This window comes from Meriones unguiculatus, assembly GCF_030254825.1.
Source record: "Meriones unguiculatus strain TT.TT164.6M chromosome Y unlocalized genomic scaffold, Bangor_MerUng_6.1 ChrY_unordered_Scaffold_25, whole genome shotgun sequence".
NCBI classification, from domain to species: domain Eukaryota; kingdom Metazoa; phylum Chordata; class Mammalia; order Rodentia; family Muridae; genus Meriones; species Meriones unguiculatus.
In genome coordinates, this window is record NW_026843710.1 from 18,070,095 (window position 1) to 18,087,775 (window position 17,681).

Sequence of the window (17,681 nt, forward strand, 5' to 3'; positions counted from 1 at the left end):
GAGTATGATTTAAAGGGTGTGGAAACTTAGATTAGTTGGTGGCCATTTATTGTACATTTAGATTGGCTGGTGCCATTTGTTGATAGTTATTAATATTTACTATTGAAATATCTTTTAGTTAAGCAGCAGTTATTCCTAAACCAGCTGTATAGCCCAATCATGACACAGAGACTGGGATTTATTTAATTAACCTAGAGCACAATGCTGGGCAATAGTTATTCCACCCTAAAAATCCAAGACCGCACAGATTTCTACCATTCTGATTTCACTCATTATACGTATTTTTAGTCCTATCTTAGGTAAGGTCCATCTCTCCACATGGTTCCAAGACCTCTCCTCCTGATTTTCTACCTGTCCTCCCCTGCTTCCTTCCTCTTCCTCCTACTATGGACCAAGATGTCCCACCCTATCCTTCCCATTGCTCAGCATTGTAGCTAGTTGATTTATTGAAAATACAGAGAACAAATGGTGGCATGTTTACACAAACTTGAGATAGGTGATTCATAGAATAAACATCACAGTACAATTTCTGGATTGAAACCAGAGAGTGGGAAACAGAAATCAGCATTTGAATGAACAAGTGTACATTGTATACATTCCAAAAGAAGTTTGTACCAATAATTTATTTACTTATTTTATATATATATATTATATACAGTGTTCTGCAGGCATGGCCAAAGAGGGCACCAGATCTCATTATAAATGGTAGTGAGCCACAGTGTGGTTGCTAGGAATTGAAGTAGTACATCTGTAAGAGTAAACAATGCTCTTACTCTCTGAGCCACCTCTCCAGCCCTGGTCCCAATTTTCTTTAGTCCATAAGCCTTAAAGTTTCAGTATCATAATAGCATTGTGATATCATAATAACATTGTGATGTTATAATAGCATGGTGAAATCATAATTCCACTGGAATGACATAATACTAATGTGAAGTCATAATTCCATTATGAAATCATAAAACAATTGGTTTATCATGATACTAATGTGATGTAATAATACCAATGTGATGTCATAATAACATTATGATGTCATAAAACTACTGTAATGCCATATCATTGTAATGTTATAATTGCATTGGGATCTCATGACAGCAATGTGATGTCTTATTGCCATTGGGATGGCATAATAAAATTTTGATGTCATAATATCAATGTCATGTCATCATAGCATTGTGATGTGATACAATTGTTATATCATAACACCATTTCAATGTCATCATTGTATTGTGATATAATAGCATGGCAATATTATAAAACCATTGTGATGTTATTATAGCATTGTAATGTCATACAATTGTGGTATCATAAGACTATTGTGATATCATAATATCATTGTGATTTCATGAGAGCATTGTGATATCATCATAGTATTGTGGTGTTATAATACAATATTGATGTCATAATAGGACTGTATTGTCATCAAAGCTTTGTGATGAAATAATAGTGTTGTGATGTCATCCTAGTATTGTGATCTCATCATAGCACTGTAATGTCTTCAAACCTTAGTGAAGTCATCTGGTTGTGAAATCATAATAGCATTGGGATTTCATCATAACGTTTTGATGTCATGATAGCATTGTGATGCCATAATACCATTGTGATGTCATAATACCATTGGCATATCATCATAGGAGTGTGATTTCATAATTCCATTATGATATTATACCATATGAAGTCATCATTGCATTATGATGTCATAATAGTATAGTGATATCAGAATACTTTGTGATGTTATAATTCCATTATGATGTCATAATAATATTATGACATCAGAATACCATTGTGAAGTCATAAAACCACTCTGATGTGAAAAGCATTTTGATGATAAAGTAACATTGTGATGTCATTATACCATTGTGATGTCATAATTCCATTGTGGTATTATACACTATGATGTCATCATAGATTGTGATATCATAATAGCATGATGATCTCAAAATAGCATTATGATGAAATAATAACATTGTGATATATTATTGTGTTGTCATAATAGCTTTGAAAATTCACACAATTATGAAGGCATAATACCATTGTGATATCATAAGAGCATTGTACTGTCATAATAGCATTGTGAAGTCCTTATACCATTGTGATAGCATAATAGCATTATTATGTCATCATAGCACTGAGATGTAGCAATATCATTGTAAAGTCATACCATTGTGAAGTCATAATAGCATTGTAATATCATTATTCTATTGTGATGTCATAACACAATCATGTTTTAATACCATTGTAATGTCATCATAACATTTTGATGTCATAATACCATTGGGAGGATGACACAATTTTGATGTCATCATAGCATTGTGATGTCCTAATAGCATTGTGAAGTCATACCTTTATGAAGTCATAATATCATTGTGATATCATAATATCATATTGAGGTCATAATCCCATTGTCATGTCATAATACCATTGTGATGTCAATATTCCATTTTGCTGTCATACCAGTTGATTTTATTAATGACCTCTTGAAAGAAATATGTGACACTATTAATGAACTAAGAGTCTTGGACAGGAACTGGCATCGCTGAGTTGTGTGCTATCAGCTGCCCAGATTGAGGTAGGTGGGGCTGCTTACTCTTTCTCTCAATCAAGCTCTGTCCTAATCAGTGGTCAGTGAGGAACTCTCCTTGTCCTGGGGATTACAGTTATATTGGCCTTCAGGACATAAAAATTAGTCCATGCTATATGCCTAAGACACAAAAGCAGCTCTGTTTCCTTCAGTGGTGCTACAGACAAACTCTCTAAACAGTGTTAGTGCCAGGACTGATTGTTCAGTGGAATCTTTTCTTCATTTTCACAGTCATTGTATAAGTTGTCAACATATTATTTTTACTGATTATGTGGGAATATCATATAACATACACATACTCCTTTCCATTGCTCCCATGTTCAAATTCATAACCATGTGTCACACTGAAATATGTTTTTTAAATACACCAATTCAAGTATGTGTTGTTAATATACTTATTGGAACATGATCAGAGTTTCAGTCCAAGTCCCTTAAAAAAAACCTGAGTTCATCCTTGTTGTACCCTGCAACCACCTCCAATAATAAGTCATCAGTCATGAAGAGGTCAATACTTCATGCCCTTGATTACAAAGTTTTTCTTCTGTACTTATTACAATTTGTTCACTATGCATTACCTCTGCTATACTCTCCCATTCTTATTCCAGTCCCACTCACCCTCCTTCTTCTACCCCTATGCCCTTTTTCTAGTTCTCTGAGAGGGGAGATCATCCTCCCCCTTCTATCTGAACCTAAGTTATCAGAACTCATCTCAAGGCTGGCTGCATCATCTTCCTCTGTGGCCTGCTTCTCAGGGCATTGTTCTCCTTGTGTATGCAATTCCCTCTACTTATCACACTCTTCCTGCATCCTCTCCTGCAGGGTTCCCAGAGCTCTTAGCTGGATGTTTTACAGTCTCTGTAAAACATAATATCGGACCATGGGTCTTGTATGGAATCCCATCTCTGTGGATCTAATAATATGGCACCAAAATATTACATGAAGGCAGAAACCCAACAACAGCCTGGGTTGCTTGAAATTTTCTGTATGATCCCCTGGCCCAACAATTCAATTAACTGACATCCAATCCCCCTATTGGAACACTGGTTTGGCCAAAAAAAATGGCCTATTGGAACTTTATCCCCACTATTAGAAGACCTCCTAATAAGTGAATACATACCATATTTGTCTTTCTGCATTTTAGTTACTTCAAACAGGATGATTTTTGCTGTTTTCATCCATTTGCCTAAAAATATGTCATTTTCTTAGCTTAGGAATACTTTATACGGAAATATTCCACATTTTCCCCAAAGAAGATTGTCAGTCATTTGCTTTAGACCTAGGAAGTTGATGGGACTTTAATCATTGTATCGAATGACAAAATGCAAGATTATTACGTTCTTTTAGCCTAGAAGTCCTTCAATCTTCTTCTACTTCCTGGTGATTTGAATTGCAATGTCCTTTTGAAGCTCTCTATTTATATGTGGAGTGGATCCAAAGTGAGGAAATGTCTGACAGGGGTTAAGAGTTATGGCCGTGTTAGATAATATAATTCCTATTGGAGTTATATTTTATAAGGGTGTGCTTTGAATTTGATATGCCAATGATAGTGACCAGACGTAACTGAGTCTCTAACTCTAGGTCTCTGTCACTTTATGTTTTAGTTTTTGTCAGTCTCAGTCTCTCTGTTTATGAATGTGTCTCTCTAGCTCTTTCTCTCCCAATCTCCCTCTGTCTGTCTGCCAATTGTGGTTCCATATGAAAAGCTCTCAGTTCTACTGAAGGAGTGCAGCAAGATGACTGCTTGCTGACGTGACATCCTGGATAGTATTGGTAAAAATATAAGTACAGTCCCAATTAAACACTTTTTGTTCAAAGATTTGCCTTCATGAGGGAACATCTTAACAGAAGTAATTCACTGACTGAAGACATATCTGTGAATTTAACAAATAATAATGGAATTTGTCATAAAGTGAAAGTCACATGTCAAGGACTAGTAACTTTATTAAAGACCACTTGAAAGATTTATGTGACAAATCAACTGAATTAAAAGTCTTGGACAAAGGAACTGTCATCTCTGGGCTATGTGCTTTCAGCTGCCCTGATTGAGGCATGTAGGACTGCTAAGCCTTTCTCTTATATAGGCTGTCCACTTGGCCCTTTTTAACTAGATCCTGAAACTCTTACTGTCTTTCACCTGTTTCATGACATCATTCTGCCTCTCATCCCATTAGCACCTGGGAGAATCTCAACATTTCCATGGAGATGAGTAAACAAACTTTGCTCAGTGTCCAGTATCTCTGATTCTGTGCATAAGTGACTTTTCTTGTGAAACCCAACAAGCCTTTATCTCATCCCATTATCCAGATCCCACATGTTTAATCCTGTTTACCTCTTTGACAATGTCAGATAGGAATTGAAATTTCTTGTTTATTTAATTGCACATCTTCCTAAGAAGGGCAGCTTCAAAATGATGTGGGATTAAGGGGAATATACCGAAAGACAAGGTGGTCTCCTACTGTGGTCATTGATTTGAAATTTCCTAAGTTGTGATTTTGAACTGAGCAGTTATTGGCATATTCACTAAATGTACCTTCAAATTCTTTTTGATATAATAGGCTGGCAGGGTTTAGGGTTTCCTGGGGTATTGAGTCTTTAAGAGTAGGAAAAAGAGAAGGAAACCGGGTAATTGCTGGGACTGGTTTGAGTGAAACAGAGAAATGACAATGAGTATAATAGGAGAACCCGAGGGGCAATAAACTATTTGACAGTGGGTACTGTTCTGCATTAGTTTTGGCAACCCTCTATGAGCAGGGTTGCCTGGGCTGAATTGGCTGGATTGGCAGCTGTGTCCTACTTAGTGGTCATTGAGGACCAAATTCTGATCCTGTGGTTTAAATTTCAAACCGGGCCTTCAGGATAGAGAAATATGACTGTTTCATATGCCTAGTATACAAGAGCTGCTGTTTTTTCTGCTGTGGTCCTCCAGGCAAAACCTTTAAAAGTATTGTTAGTGCCAGAATGGCTAATTCAGAGGTGCCTCATGAACTCATGGGGTCTGAGGTAACTGGGTAAATACTAGGTCAAGGCTAGGATTCTCTGCTATATAGAGTTCCTGGAAAGGATGCCTTACAAAGTCAAACTCTGTCCTCCTTTAGTGGAATGCTTTCTCCATGTTAAAATTCATCATAAAAGTTGTCAAGATATTATTTTTATTGCTTATGTGGGAATTTGATATTATATACTTTACACTTCTTTTCCATTGCCCCATTTTCAAATTCCTACCCATGTATTTTTTCTTTAAAATACATCAATTCAAGTATGGAAAGTTCATATATTCATTAGAACATTATTTGAGTCTCAGTGCAAAATCACATAAAGAAAACTGAGTTTATCCTTGCCACACCCACAAGAAGAATCCATCAGTCCTGAAGAACTCTGTATTTCATCATCTTGATAACAGTTTTTCTTATGTATTTATTTATTATGATTTGTTCATTTTGAATCCCCTCTGCTGCCCCCTCCCCTTCTCCTTCCATTCCCAAACACCTTGCTTCTATGCCTATGCTCTTTTCTCTAGTTCCCTAATAGGGGAGGTCCTCCTCTTCCTTCAATCTGATCATAGCTCATCAGGACTCATCAAGGTGGCTGTATCATCTTTCTCTGTAGCCTGATTCTCAGGTCATTGTTCTCCTTGTGTCCTCAATTCTCTCTACTTATGATCCTTCCTGTGTCCTCTTCTTAGCCCTTTTAATAACTGGCTCCTGAACCTCTTACTGGCTTTCCCCTATTTCATGACATCATTCTGCCTCTCGCCAATCAGTACCTGAGAGAATCTTGAGGTTTCCATGGAGATAAGTAAACAAACTTTCCTCAGGGTCCAGTATCTCTTATCCTGTGCACACATGACTTTTTCTTGTGAAACCCAACAAGCCTTTATCTCATCCCTTCATCCAGATACCACAACTTTATTCCTGTTTACCTCTGTGACAATGTCAGGTAGGAAAAGAAAATTTAATGTTTATTTAATTGAACAGCTTCCCAAGTAGGAAAGCTTCAAAGTGATATGGGATTAAGGAGAATGTACCCAATGACAAAGTGGTCTTGGATCTGAAATTTCCTAGATTTTGACTTTGAACTGAGTGGCTACTCGTTTCCTCACTAAATATACCTTCACGTTCTTATTGATATAATAAGCTGGCAGTTTCTAGGGTTGCCTGGGATATTATAAAAGAGAAGGAAAGTACACAATTCCTGGGACTGCTTGGCCAAAACAGAGAAAGATTGGTGTATGTAAAAGGAGAACTGAGAGGCAACAAATTATTTGAAAGCTGATGCTGCAAGAAGAGCAACAGAACAAGAAAATTTGAACACAGGAAACTTCCCAGAGACTCATACTCCAACCAAGGACTATTCATGGAGATAACCTAGAACCCTGACAATGCAGCCACTTCTGATGAGAACTGATAGACTAAGATCAGAAAGAAGGAGAGGAGGACCTCCCCTATCAGTGGACTTGGGGAAGGGGCATGCATGGATAAAGGGGGAAGGAGGGTGGGGCTGGGAGGGGAGGAGGGAAGGGCTTATGGGGGGATACAAAATGAATAAAGTGTAATTAATAAAAGTTAAATAAAAAATTAAAAAAAAATTCCCAACCAAAAAAAAAAAAAAAAAGAAAGTTGATGCTGTTCCACACTGATGTTGCCAAACCTCTATGAGCAGGGTTGCCTTGGCTGAGTTGGCTGGATTTACAGCTCTGTCCTATTCAGTGTTAAGTCATGAACTCTCCTGGCCCTGGGGTTTACAGTTAAAACTAAGCCTCAAGGCCAGAAAAATGGCTCCATGTTATAGGCCCAGGACACCAGAACAGCTGTGTTTTCAGCTATGATCCTCCAGACAAACCCTCTAAATGTAGTGTTAGTTCAAAGAATGCTTGTTCAGATGTGCCACCTGAACTCATTTTGTCTCAGGTAGCTAGGTAAAAACTATTTCATGGCTAGGATTCTCTGCTACATAATGAGATCCTGGGAAGCATGCCTTTAAAATCAAACTCTGCCTTCCTTTAGCAGAATCTTTCCTCCATATTAAATATCATTGTAAAACTTGTCAACACATTATTTTTCTTATTTACATATTTCATATAATATAGATTACACTCCTTTTCTATTGCTCACAGGTTCAAATTCCTACCTATGTGTCACACATATTTTTCATTATTGTATTTATTTATTAAGATTTTTTATGTTGAATCCCCTATTCTTTCTTCTCTCTCTTCTATTTCCAGTTCCACCCACACTCCTTCTACTCCTATGCCCTTTTTCTAGTTCCCTAATAGGCGAGATCCTTCTCCATCTTCTATCTGACCCTAGGTCATCAGGTCTCACCAAGGCTCTCTGTATTGTCTTCCTCTGCAGTGTGATTCTCAGGACATTGTTCTCCTTGTGTCCTCAATTACCTCTAGTTATGACACTCTTCTTGCCTCCTTTCCTTCAGGTTTTCCAGAGCTCTGATGGGAGGGCGAATTTCATAGGGAAATCTCTTTTAGAGCTTTGTGTTTTACGGTCTCTCTGTGCATAATATTGGCCTGTGGGTCTCTGTATGCACATTTGGTGCAGAAGGAAGTATCTCTGTGGATACAAGAACATGGCACTAATATATCATTTGAGGGCAGAGAGTAACATGTTTAATTAATAACAGCCTAGTTTGCTTGAAAATTTCCATAGGAAGACCTGGCCCAAGAACTCAATTTACTGCCACCCTATTCTGCTAGTGGAAGACTGGTTTGTTCACAATATATGGCTTATTGGTACTTTATTCCCTACTATTAGGAAACATCCTAATAAGTGAATACACACCATATTTGTCTTTCTGCATTTTAGTTACTTCATCCAGAATAATTTTTACTGGTTCCATCCATTTGCCTAAAATATCTTGATGTCATTTTCTTAACAGAGTAATACTCCCTTAAGGAAATATTCCACATTTTTTCCAAGGGAGATTATCAATCATGTTCTTTAGAACTTGGAAGTTTCTGGGGCTTTAATCATTTTATTGGATGACAAACTATGAGGATAAATATGTTCTTTTAGCCTAGTATTTTCTCCATCTTCTTCTACTTCCTGGTGATTTGAATTGCAATGTCCACTTGAAGCAAATCTATTTAGATGTTGAGTCCTTAGTAAGGAAATTTCTGGGAAGGGTTAGGAGGCATGGTCTTTTTAGATAATGTAATTCCTTTTGGAGTTATAATATAGGAGAGTGTGCTTTTTGGTTGATATGCCAATGAAAATGTCCAGACAAATGGAGTCTCTCTCTTTCAATTGCTGTCACTTTATATTTTTGATATGGTCATTCTCTGTCTCTCCAGCTGAAAAGGTAACCCTAGCTCTTTCTCTCTCTCTGTCTCTCTGTCTCTCTGTCTCCCTCTCTGAGATTGTGGCTTGTAAAACACTCTCAGTTCTGCTGAAGGACTAAAACAAGATGACTGCTTGCTGATGTGACATCCAGGAAGGTCTGTGTAAAAAATATAAGCAAGTTCCCAATTAATTGCTTTTTGTTCAAAGAGTTGGCTTTGTCAAGGAGCATTTTCCCAGTAAGTAATTCACTGACTGAGGACATATCTGTGTTTTTAACAAATAATAATGGAATCTGTCATAATGTGAAACTCACATGTCAAGTACAGGTGGCTTCAGTAATGACCACTTGAAAGAAATGTTTGACAGTATTCTGGAACTAATAGTCTTGGACACAGAACTGTCATCTCTGTGTTGTGAACTTTCAACTGCCCAGATTGAGAGATGTAGGGCCTTTCTCTCAAGCGGGCTGTCTACTTGGCACCTTTAATAACTCTTAATATCTTCACCAGTCTCATGACATCATTGTCAATCTCAGCCAATCAACACCTGAGAGATTCTTGAGGATTCCATGGGGATGAGTAAACAAACATTCCTCAGTGTCCAGTATCTCTGATACTGTGCATATGTGAATTTTGTATGAAACTCAACAAGGCTTTATCTCATCTCTTTATCCAGATCCCACAATTTTTCTCCTGTTTACCTCTGTGACAATGTCTGGTAGGAAATAAAACTTTAATGTTTATTTATTTGGACAGCTTCCTATGTATGGATGCTTTAAAGTGATGTGGGATTAATGGGAATGTACCGAGTAACAAAGTGGTCTCTTATTGTGGGGTTGGATCTGAAATTTCCTAGGTTGTGTCTTTGAACTGAGTAGTTTCTCATGTCCTCAATAAATGTACCTTCACATTCTTACTGATGTACATGTAGAGTCCCCATTAAGGAAATGTCTAGGAAGTTAGATAATATAATTCCTATTGGAGTTATATTGTGGCAGAGTGTTCTTTGAGGTTGACAGGCCAATGACAATTACCAGACAAAATAAAGTCTCTGTCACTTTATATCTTTTTTTTTCTGTAGGTCTTGGTCTCTCTATATCTAAATATGTCTCTCTAGCTCTTTCTCTTTCTGTCTCCCTCTCTCTGCCTGCTGCCTGTGTTTCAGTATGAAAAGCTCTTGAAAGAAGAGCTTATGACATTATACCATAGAGATGTCATAATAAAGTTGTAATGCCCTTTTACAAATGTGATGTCATAATAGAATTGTGATTTAATAATACCATTGTGAAGTCAAAATACCATAGTGATAGCAAAATACATTTTGATGTCATAATGCCATTTTGATGTCATAATAGCATTGTGTTGTCATTATAGCACTGTGATGTTTTAATACCATTGTGATGTTAAAATTCCATTGTCATGCCATACCACAATTATGTCGGAATAGTCTTATGATGTCATAACAGCATTGTGATTTCATAAAAACATTGGAATGGCATGGCAACAATATGATGTCATAATAGCATTGTGATGTTCTAATACCATTGTGAAGTCATAATAGCATTGTCATGTCATAGTACTACTGTGATATCATAAAACCTTTGTGAAAAAATAATACAATTGGATGTCATACCATTGTGCTGTCATAATAACATTGTGATGCCGCAATTGAATTATGTTATTTTATTACTTTGATGTTCTAATTCCATAGTAATATCATACTATGATTATAATATCAAAATACCATTTGATATCATAATAGCATTTTGAGGTCATAATGAAATTGTGATGTCAAAATTCCATTGTTATGTCATACAACAATCATGTCTTAATAGAATTGTTATGTCATAATAGCATTGTGATGCCAAAATTCCATAGTGATGTCATATGTAAATAATATAATTGTAATATCATAATAGCATTGTGCGGTCATAATAGCTGTGTGATGTCAAAATTATTTTGTGATGTCATATGACAATCATGTCATAATAGCATTATAGTGTCATAATAACATTATGATGTCATAATAGCATTGGGATGTCATGATACTATTGTGACGTCACCAAAGCATTGTGATGTCATAATTCCATTGTGATGTCACAATAGCATTTTTATGTCAAAATTCCATTGTAATGACATATAACATTTTAAAAACATTATACCATTGTGACATCAGCATAGCATGGCGTTAGGGTTATGGTTAGGTTTAGGGGTTAGGCTTAGCATTAATGTATTAGGCATCTTCTACTTGGGTTTTGACTTTGCTTTAGCTATCTTTTGTGTGTGCCCTTTTTGATATGGGATGAACAGTTTTGCCTTTTAAACATATGAGGTATTATTTTTGAGTTTTTAGTACCTGACAAGGCTGGTGTGTACTTTGCCAGCTGTAAGACTCCTCTGTCTATTTTGATTTTGACCAATATCTAAGCCCTGTGAAAATATGCCATGTTGAAAGGATAAGTCAGTTTCCAGAGCAGTGTGACATGTTAATTTAGTCAGCATTTAAAAGTTTTTTGACATGGCAAGTGTGCAGCTTGCATGTTTGTCTCCCAGGCTAATTTTATGTCCTTACATTGACCAACTGAACATATCTTTTGAACCAAAATACCCTTTGGCATGAGTTCTTCTGTGGAAGGCCCATTTTCTGAGATTGGCTGGTCTTTTTAGAGCATTGTAGCATCATCTCTCCTCTTATAAACCTAAAATTGATATGAAGTCAATCTTTAAAACTGTAAGGACATAACATCTATCATTAAGAAAAAAAGAATTTACATGGTACCCTCCAGGAAAATTTTTTTTCATTTTGAATATTTTACCTCTGTGACAATGTCAGTAGGAAATTAAAATCAATGTTTATTTAACTGGACAGCTTTCTAAGTAGAGAAGCTTCAACGTGATTGGGGGTTAAGGGGAATGCACCAAATGACAATGTTTCCTCCTGTGGTCTTGGATTTAAAATTTCCTAGGTTGTTACTTTGAACTGAGCACTTAGTGGCATATTCACTAAATGTACCTTCATATTCTGATTTATAAAATAGGCTAACAGGATCTAGGGTTCCTGGGGTGTTGAATCTTTAAGAGCAGCTAAAAGAGAAGGAAACCAGACAATCCCTGAGATTGGTTTGGCTGAAACACAGAAAGAACTGTGAATGTAAAAGAAAAACTGAGGGGCAATAAACTCTTTGAAAGCTAGTAATGTTACACACTAGAGTTGCCAACCCTCTATGAGCATGGTTGCCTTGTCTACCAGGCTAGATTGGCATTTGTGTCCTACTCAGTGGTCAATGAACAATCCTTCTGGTTCTGGGGTTTACATTTAAAACTGGGACTTGAGGACAGAAACATTAGTGTGTGTTATATTCCTAGGACACCAAGCAGATATGTTTCCTGCTGTGGTCCTCCAGACAAACCCAGTAAAAGTAGTATTAGTGTCATGTGTGTTGTTAAGAGGTGCCAACAGAACACAGGGAACTTCCCAGAGACTCATACTCCAACCAAGGATTATTCATGGAGATAACCTAGATCCCCTGAACAGATGTAGCCCATGGCAGTTCAGTGTCGAAGTGGGTTACATAGTAATGGGAAGGGGGACTGCCTCTGACATAATCTGATTGACCTGCTCTTTGATCACTTCCCCTTGAGGGGGGAGCAGCCTTACCAGGCCACAGAAGAGGACAATGCAGCCACTTTTGATAAGAACTGATAGACTAAGATCAGAAAGAAGGAGAGGAGAACCTCCCCTATCAGTGGACTTGGGGAGGGGCATGCTACAGAAAAAGGAGGGAGGGTGTGATTGGGAGGGGAGGAGGAAGGGGATACAAAATGAATAAAGTGTAATTAATAAAAGTTAAATAAAAAATTTAAAAAAAAAGAGGTGCCACCTAGGTTCCTGATGTCTGAGGTAGATGGCTAAACACTAGTTCATGGCTAGTATAATCTGCTACAAAATGAATTCCTGGAGAGCAAGCCTTACAAAATCAAATTCTTTGTTACATCAGCGGAATAATTTCTCCATGATAAAATTCATTGTAAAAGTTGTGAACATATTTTTTATTACTTATATGGGAATTTCATTTAATATACATTACAGTATTTTTCCATTGCTCCCAAATTCAAATTGTGTTGCAATTTTTTTTTCTTTAAAATATAGCAGATGAAGTATGTGTGGTTCATATACTCATTGGAACATTTCAGTGCCAAGTCCCTTAAAGAAAACTGAGTTCATCATTCCCACACCCGGAACCTGCCCCAAGAAGAAGCCATCTGTACTGGAAATCTCTATATTTCATCACCTTGACCAAAGTTTTTCTTATTTATTTATTATGATTTGTTCACTTTGTATCCTCTTTGCTGCCCTGTCCTTCTTCTCCTTCCAGTCCCACTCAGCCTCCTTCTTATATCTCTATAACCTTTTTCTTGTTCCCTGATAGGGAGGCCCTTCTCCAAATTTTGTCTGACCTTAGCTTATCAGGTTTCATCTAGGCTGGCAGATTCATTTTTCTCTGTAGCCTGATTGGCAGGGAATTGTTCTCCTTGTGTCCTCCATTCCCTCTACTTATTACACAATTCCTGCCAAATCTCCTGCAGACTTCTCAGAGCTCTGAGGGAAGGGAGAATTTCATAGGGAAATCCTATTCAGTATTATGTGTTTTAAGGTTTTTCTCTGCATAATATTGGACTGTGGGTCTCTGTATGGAATCCCATTTGATGCAGAAGGAAGCATGTATATGGATAGAAGAACATGGCACTGAATTAATCAGTTGAGGGCAGAGAGCAACATACTTAATACCAACAGCCTGGGTTGCTTGAAAATTTCCATAGGATGCCCTGGCCCAAAAACTCAATTAACTGCCACCCAATTCTTCTAGTGGAAGACTGTTATAGTCACAAAAGATGGCCTTTTGGAACTTTAACCCCACTATTATGAGACCTCCTAATAAGTGAATACATACCATATTTGTCTTTCTGCATGTTAGTTACTACACCCAGGATAATTTCTCAGGGTTCTATCCATTTGCCTGAAAATATCTTGTCATTTTCTTAGCTGACTAATACTCTGTCATAGAAATATTCCACATTTCCTCCAAAAGAGATTGTCAGTCATGTTCTTTAGTACTTGGAATTTGCAGGGACTTTAATCATTGTATTAAATGACAAACTATCAGGATAAATGTTCTTTTAGCCTAGAAGTCCCTCCATCTTCTTCCACTTACTGGTGATTTGAATTGCAATGTTCCCTTAAAGCTCATCTACTTACATTTGGAGTCCCCACCAAGGAAATATCTGGGAAGTGTTAGGATGTATGGCCTGGTTAGATAATATAATTCCTTTTGTTTCACTAATTTCTTTCTTAGCCCTATTTTTGTATGTATACATGAGGGCTACTGTTTTTTTTTTTAATTAATATTGTATCCACCCACTTTTCCAAAGGTTTTTATCAGCTGTACGACTATACTGGTAGAATTTTGGGTCACTCTGGTACACTGTCATATCATCTACAAATATTGATAGTTTGATTTCTTCCTTTTTGATTCCTATTCCATTGATCTCCTTCAATGATCTTATTACTCTAGCCAGGACTTCCACAACTATGTTGAAGAGATATGGAAAGAGTGGGCAGCCTCACCTTCTTCCTGATTTCAGTAGGATTGCTTTAAGTTTCTTTCAAAATCTCAAAAGACAACACGTGCTGATGAGATTGTGGATGAAGGGGAATCCTCCTTCTTTGCTTATGGGAATAAACTTGTACAACAACTTTGGAAAACAATCTGGTGCTTTCTCAGACAACTAGGAATACCGCTTCCTCAAAAACAAAATATACCACTCCAGGGCATATATCCAAAAGAGTCTCAAGTACACAATAAGGACATTTGTCCAACCATGTTTGTAGCAGCTTTATTTGTAATAGCCAAAACCTGGAAATAACCCAGATGCTCTCCCAACTGAAGAATGGATACAGAAATTGTGGTATATCTACACAATGGAATATTACTCAGCAATAAAAAAATCATGAAATTTGCAGGTCAATGGGGGGAACTGGAAAGGATGATCCTGAATGAGCTATCCTAGAAGCAAAAAGACACACGAAGTATATATTCACTCATATAGACATATAATATAGGATAAACCTACTATAATCTGTACACCTAAAGAAACTAATCAAGAGGGAGAACTCTGGTTAAAATGACAAAGAGGATGGACATCAGAAGAAGAAGAAAACAGGGAACAAGTTAGGAGCCTGCCACAGAGGGCCTCTGAAAGGCTCTCCCCTGCAGACTACCAAAGCAGATGTTGAGACTTATGGACAAATGTTGGGCAGAGTGGATGGAATCTAATGAAAGAAGTGGGAAATAATAAGATCTGGAGAGGACAGGAGCTCCACAAGTAGAGCAAGAGATCCAAAAAATCTGAGCACAGGGGTCTTTCCTGAGACTCATACTCCAAGCAAGTACCACTTATGGAGATAACCTAGAACCTCTGCATAGATGTAGCCGATGGCAGTTCAGTGTCCAAGTGGGTTTCACAATAATGGAAACAGGGACTGTTTCTGACAGGAACTGATTGGCCTGCTCTTTGATCACCTCACCCTGATTGGAGAGCAGCCTTCCCAGGCCACAGTGAAAGAGAATACAACCACCCCGATGAGATCTGAAAGACTAGGATCAAAAGGAAGAAGATGAAGACTTCCCTATCAGTGGACTTGGGTAGGGGCAATCATGAAAAAGGGGGAGGGAAGGTAATATTGTGAGGGGATAGGATTTTATGGGGAGTACAAAGCAAATAAATGTAAGTAAAAAAAACTAAAATAAAATCTATTGAAAAAATATATTTCCTTTTGGATTTATATTACAGGAGGATGTGCTTTGAGGTTGCTATGCCAATGAAAGTGAACAGACAGAATGGAGTCTCTGTCACTTTACATTTTGTTTCTGTTGGTCTCAGTCTCTATTTCTGAATTTGTCTCTCTATCTCTCTATCTCTTTCAGTCTCCCTCTCTTTGCCTCCAGCTTGTGGTTCAATATAAAAAGTTCTCAGTTTTTGTGAAGGACTACAACAAAATGACTGCTTGCTGACATGACATCTTGGATGGTCTCCTAAAAATATAAGCAATGTCCCAATTAAACAGTTTTTGTTCAAATATTTGCCTTGGTTAGGGTGAATTCACAGAAAATTGTTCACTGACTGTACACTTAACAAATAATAATAGAATCTGTCATAATGTGAAACTCACGAGTCAAGGACATGTGACTTTATTAAGGAACATTTGAAAGAATTATGTGGTGCTTGCTTTGGCAGCATGTATACTAAAATTGGAACAATGTTGAGAAGATTATCAATGGCCCTTGCACAAGGATGACATGCAAATTCATTTAGCATTCCATATTCTTCTTTTTTTTTTTTTGGAGAAACTAAAGAAAACACAAATAGTGGAAATTGTGGAGAGAAAGAACTTAGGGAAGAAAACAGGAACTACAGAAGTAAGCATAACCAATAAACTACAAAAGATGGAAACAAAAATCTCTGTTGTGGAAGATACAATGGAAGAAACCAGTGTATCTGTCAAAGAAAATGATAAATCTAAAAAATTCCTGAAACAGACCATCCAAGAAAGAGAAAACATAAGAAAAATTAGAATAGAGGATAATTATAGGAGATTCCCTCCTCCAAGGCCCAGAAAGTATTTTCAAAATAATAATAATAATAATAATAATAATAATAATAATAATAATAATAGAAGATAATTTCCCTAACTTGAAGGAGAGGCCAATAAGAATAGAAGAGATTTATAGAACACCCAATAAATTAGTCAAAAAGAAAATCTTTGCATCACATAGCAATCAAAACAGCAAGTTTACAGAAAAAAAAAAAAGAAAAAAAATACTAAAAGTTGTAAGGGAAAAAAGCCAAGTAACATCTAATGGCAAACCCATCAGAATCACACCTGATTTCTCAGCAGAGACTATGAAAGCCAGAAGAGCTGGACTTCCAGGTACAGGTGTTACAACACCACTGAGGTGTCTGAACACACATATGATTCAGAGAACAGGGGGATCCTGTATTCTTTATGATTTGACCTGTTAGAGAGTGAATATGTCCCCTTGTGCCTGCAGAGCCCCAGATCCATGGTGCTTCTAAGCTGGCAGCCAAACACCAGAAACATTCCCACCCACAAATCCACTGGGGAAAAGATGGTATCCTGAGACAGGGATAGTTCAGCAATGTGGCACCACCAGTGGAGTTTAGGCAAATAACTCCTGGAGCTCAGTTAGAGATAATACCAGTAGTCTGTAAGCCACTGACATACCCAGGATCAAACCAGGGCATGTGATAACTTCAGCGCCTGCCAACCCTTTGGTGATCTCAAGGCACCGAAACTCACAATGAAAGACTCTACATTCTCTAACACCCTATTCCTCAAGGCAAACTTCCATGCAAAAATATGTATAAAGCTTGCCTGCATCTGTCCTTCTGCACCTGCAGACTTCCACCTCACAGGAACAGTTAAAGCACTAATGCACAGGCTGATACCTTTGGACCTCTCTAATTTCTCTGAAGAATTCTCCAGACACCAGAGAAAGACGTAAACAATCTGAACTGCAAAATCCAAGAAAAAACAGTGACAGTCAGAGATAAAGAAATGCCAACACACACGGTATATGCTCACTCATATAGACATGCAACATAGGACGGACCCACCAGAATCTGTGCATCTAGAGAGGCCGAGCAGGAGAGAGGACCCTGGCTAGAGTTTTCGATCCCCAACCTGAGGGGGGTGGAGGATGGACATCAAAGGAAGAAGAAAATAGGAAA

The 17,681-nt window shown here is 37.4% G+C and overlaps 1 non-coding gene across 1 annotated transcript; it reads left to right on the forward strand.

Moving 5' to 3' along the window:
- Positions 1–16,150: 16,150 nt before the first annotated feature.
- Positions 16,151–16,258, forward strand: LOC132651785 (U6 spliceosomal RNA). Its single transcript, XR_009589350.1, has one exon. It is a non-coding gene; the product is annotated as a U6 spliceosomal RNA (small nuclear RNA).
- The last annotated feature ends 1,423 nt before the right edge of the window (positions 16,259–17,681 follow it).